The sequence below is a fragment of the Triticum urartu genome, chromosome 1 (assembly GCF_003073215.2).
Source record: "Triticum urartu cultivar G1812 chromosome 1, Tu2.1, whole genome shotgun sequence".
Classification (NCBI taxonomy): Eukaryota; Viridiplantae; Streptophyta; class Magnoliopsida; order Poales; family Poaceae; genus Triticum; species Triticum urartu.
In genome coordinates, this window is record NC_053022.1 from 233,189,356 (window position 1) to 233,194,949 (window position 5,594).

Consider the following 5,594-nt stretch of genomic DNA (forward strand, 5'->3'; position numbering starts at 1 on the left):
TTCACCATCACCGTCACCATGCCGTCGTGCTGACAAAACTCATCTACTACCTCGATGTCTTGCTGGATCAAGAAGGCGAGGGACGTCACCGAGCTGAACATGTGCAAAACTTAGAGGTGTCGTGTGTTCGGTACTTGATCGGTCGGAGCTAGAAGAAGTTCGACTACATCAACTGCATCGTCAAACGCTTCTGTTTTCGGTCTACAAGGGTACGTAGACACACTCTCCCCTCTCGTTGCTATGCATCTCCTAGATAGATCTTGTGTGAGCGTAGGAATTTTTTTGAAATTGCATGCTACGTTCCCCAACAGTGGCATCCGAGCCAGGTCTATGCGTAGATGATATGCACGAGTAGAACACAAAGAGTTGTGGGCGGTGATCGTCATATTGCTTACCACCAATGTCTTATTTTGATTCGGCGGTATTGTTGGATGAAGCGGCCCGGACCAACCTTACATGACCACGTTCATGAGACCGGTTCAACCAACAGACATGCAACTAGTTTTACATAAAGGTGGCTGGCGGGTGTCTGTTTCTCCAACTTTAGTTGAGTCGAATTTGACTGCGGCCGGCCCTTGTTGAAGGTTAAAACAGCAAACTTGATAAATCACCGTTGTGGTTTTGATGCATAGGTAAGAACGGTTCTTGCTAGAGGCCCGTTACAGCCATGTAAAACTTGCAACAACAAAGTAGAGGATGTCTAACTTGTTTTTGCAGGGCATGTTGTGATGTGATATGGTCAAGACATGATGTGATATACGTTATTGTATGAGATGATCATGTTTTGTAAAAGTTATCGGCAACTGGAAGGAGCCTTATGGTTGTCACTTTATTGTATGAAATGCAAACGCCATGTAATTGCTTTACTTTATCACTATGCGTTAGCGATAGTTGTAGAAGCAATAATTGGCGAGACAACCACGACGCTACAATGGAGATCAAGGTGTCAAGCCGGTGATGATGGAGATCATGACAGTGCTTTGGAGACGGAGATCAAAGGCATAAGATGATGATGGCCATATCATGTCACATATTTTGATTGCATGTGATGTTTATCTTTTATGCATCTTATTTTGCTTAGTACGGCGGTAGAATTATAAGATGATCCCTTACTAAAATTTCAAGGTATCAGTGTTCTCTCTGAGTATACACCGTTGCGACAGTTCATCGTGCTGAGACACCACGTGATGATCAGGTGTGATAAGGTCTACGTTCACATATGACGGGTGCAAGACAGTTTTGCACATGCGGAATACTCGGGTTAAACTTGATGAGCCTAGTATGTACAGACATGGCCTCAGAACACTGTAGACCGAAAGGTCGAACGCGAATCATATAGTAGATATGATCAACATAGAGATGTTCACCATTGAAGACTACTCCATCTCACGTGATGATCGGACATGGTTTAGTTGATTTGGATCACGTAATCATTTAGATGCCTCGAGGGTTGTCTATCTAAGTGGGAGTTCTTAAGTAATATGATTAATCAAACTTAATTTATCATGAACTTAGTCCTGATAGTATTTGCATATCTATGTTCACTGGTGCACGTCGGTCCTAAACAAATGCTTTTTAACCCCTTTCCGCGACGGCCTTCGGAACCATCGCCAAGTGAGTGTGTGCGATAGGGGGTCCTTCCCACATGACCCAGAAACGGTCGGGGATATGGAACAGTGATCCAGAGGCCTTCCAAAATGTAATCGCGTGTGATGCAGCACACACTAAAATCTTTCGCACGTGTGGTATCGGTGATTGAGCGTTTCTAATGACGCAGTGAAACCATACGGTCTATCATAACGAACCTCTTGGGAAACAGTATGTAAGGCACACGGGCCAACATATGAACTATGTGCGATTTGTGCCCTATCGCACACGAATTTTCTGCGTAACTCATCTGCCATGCTAGACTCCATCGCACACGTTTTCCAACAATTACCGTCTGCGATAATGTTCTATTAGAAACGGTTCAGGATCCCCTTCGCACACATACAAGTGTTGCAGACTGTTTGTGATTTGTTAGGTATCACCGACGGTTGCCGCAAGAGTGACGTGTGCTTTTCATTTGGGATCCTACACGTTTCCTGAAAAAAATACGACTGGGATTGTATTTTGCATTGGGCACGGTTTACTCCCAGTTCTCGTGTGCGATAACGCGATATCACAAATGGTTCCGGAGAACCTATGCACACGTAGTAGCGCTGCAAATCGTTTGCGATCTTCTTTGTATCATCGACGGTTCTGCTATGATTGATGTATGCTTTCCGATGTGGATCGCAAACACTCATTTAGTTGAACTGTGTGCGGAGCAATTGCCAGGTTAAAACAAAATTTTCCCATTTTGAATCGGCAAGCAAAAAGAAAATTCGCCATAATATTCAATTGAACAAATAAACAAAAATATCCCATTTTGAATCAGCACGCAAAAAGCAAATTCGCCACAATATTCAATTGAACAAATAGTGTCCACGGGAAGAACATTCATCAGATTCCGCAACAATTGCAATTGAACATATGGTAGCTAAATTTTAATGATTTGTCTACACATATATGCATTACATAATTAATCATAGTGTACTAAATATGAAGACCTCATCAGATGGAAAACAATGGATCTACGCGTTATATGTTTAGCGGCTAACTCTTACTCAATGTTTCAGGAGAAGGCACGTTGGAATCTTCATTATCACCAGTGGGATTGATGTAGTGATCCAGGAAGAAGTCGCTGATAAATCTCTGAACCATCAACAATTCACCAGCCGGGAGGTTCAGGGGTCCTCGGTTTTAAGATGAGCTGCAGTATTTTTAAGATCAGAATGTGCCATATGAGTGGAGTAGAAGATATTAATTAAGATAGACTTACTGGTACTAATTCGCGAGGATCATCACAACTATCAACAGATTTGTAGATGGAGATCATGTGTCTGCAAACATAGTATCCACAAAGGTTGGTCCCTCCTTCTTGCTAAGGACACTAAAACTTTTTGTAGAAAATTAGCCATGTATTTGTCCTGTTAGGAACAACCTAACCCGTGTTAGATGTATTATTTTTTCTTTGGACAAAATAGAAAGAGATTTATTTAGAAGCTTGAGCATTTGACTAGCGTAAGGAAAGGTATTTATAGACTGTTGGATAAATTTTCCAAAAATAACGGATTTCAGTGTGTTACCGGAGAAACGATCTTGTGCTGCACGGGTTGTTCCGTCTTGAACAGGTTCCCTGGTTTAGTTTTCCACAATGCGAGCACACTGCAAATGATCATGAATTTTGACAACATCAATTATTGAACCAGATATGAATGCAAATTAATTTCAACATCATAGAATTCAATACCTATCCAAGAATTGTTGAACATGCGTCAGATCCTGAGCGTTTGTTGACTCTCTAAGAGAATCGATGTAGTAAACTGTGTTCTTGTTTGGAACAATGAATACGAATATCCAGTGATTGCTACATATTAAGAAAGACATGAACTTACCAATGATGTCGAAATCTGAAAGACAATCAGTGTATGCTTGGTTGTTTACTTGACTTACCGTTCATGATATGGCCAGAGAAATGATTGTGCATGGGACGTGTTTTCGAAGATACGGAGGACCGTGTTAATGGCCCAGTCATGTCGGTCCTTACCATCTAATGATGGCCATTTGCTAATGCAGGATCTATGAAATACACACCCTCCCTTATTCTTCTCCGCACGTTCAATCCTTTGAGAGGAATAAAATGCAGTTAGCTGTTTATCATTTACAGCATTGTATGGAGAAGTTGATCAGAGTTTGTTAAGTACTTACAAAATCAGGCATCTAACAAGAGTGGCATCGAGCATGTTGAAGTTGAAGAAGAGATGTAAGCCCTTCAAACTCACATTGATGGAACCAACATCGTGTCGGAAATGATCTCTATTGTAGTGGACTAGCAAAGCATGATAACCTGCTGACATTTGATCCATGCAATATTCATGTAACTCGCGGCAACTGGAGTTGCATTCATCAAAGTATTCACCAACAAGAAATGGATGGCCATGGACGTAATTGCATGCTTCAAGTACATCTGCTTTACTTTTAGCAAGCAAAAACTCTACTTCTTCATCATCCATGGCATCAGAAATAATATTACTCCCCGATTCGAACAAGCTGCTGTTAATTTGGTTCTGTGCGATGAGTGCTTTAAATTGAAGGAAATATGCCCTAGAGGCAATAATAAAGTTATTATTTATTTCCGTATATCATGATAAATGTTTATTATTCATGCTAGAATTGTATTAACCGGAAACATAATACATGTGTGAATACATAGACAAACAGAGTGTCACTAGTATGCCTCTACTTGACTAGCTCGTTGATCAAAGATGGTTAACTTTTCCTAACCATAGACATGAGTTTTCATTTGATTAATGGGATCACATCACTAGGAGAATGATGTGATTGACTTGACCCATTCCGTTAGCTTAGCACTTGATCATTTAGTTTGTTGCTATTGCTTTCTTCATGACTTGTACATGTTCCTATACTATGAGATTATGCAACACCCGTTTACCGGAGGAACACTTTGTGTGCCACCAAACATCACAACATAACTGGGTGATTATAAAGGTGCTCTACAGGTGTCTCCAAAGGTACTTGTTGGGTTGGCGTATTTCGAGATTAGGATTTGTCACTGCGATTGTCGGAGAGGTAGTCTCTGGGCTCACTCGGTAATGCACATCACTATAAGCCTTGCAAGCATCGCAACTAATGAGTTAGTTGCGGGGATGATGTATTACGAAATGAGTAAAGAGACTTGCCGGTAACGAGATTGAACTAGGTATTGAGATACCGATGATCGAATCTCGAGCAAGTAACATACCGATGACAAAGGGAACAACCTATGTTGTTATGCGGTCTGATCGATAAAGATCTTCGTAGAATATGTAGGAGCCAATATGGGCATCCAGGTCCGGCTATTGGTTATTGACCAGAGAGGTGTCTCGGTCATGTCTACATAGTTCTCGAACCCGTAGGGTCCGCACGCTTAACGTTCATTGACGATATAGTACTTTATGAGTTATGTATGTTGATGACTGAATGTTGTTCGGAGTTCGGGATGAGATCACAGACATGACGAGGAACTCCGGAATGGTCCAGAGATAAAGTTTGATATATGGGATAATAGTGTTTGGTCACCGGAAGGGTTCCGGAAATCACTGTAAGGGGTTCCGGATGTTTCCCGAAATGTTTGGGTATGAGAACACTTTATTTGGGCCAAAGGGGAAAGCCCACAAGGTTTTTGGAAAGCGCAAAAGGAAGTTTTGCGAAGACCAGAGGCTAGACGCCAGGAACAACTGGCGTCTAGGGGTAGACGCCGGGAACCCTGGCGTCTAGCCCTGGAGTTCGAGAACTGACTCTTGCCTTTCGGTGAAACCAACTTTGAGGAGGCTTTTACTCCAAGTTTCGACCCCAAGGCTCAACATATAAATAGAGCGGTAGGGCTAGCACCAAAGACACATCAAGAAACACCCAGCCGTGTGCCGGCAACCCCGTCCCCTCTAGTTTATCCTCCGTCATAGTTTTCGTAGTGCTTAGGCGAAGCCCTCCGGAGATTGTTCTTCACAACA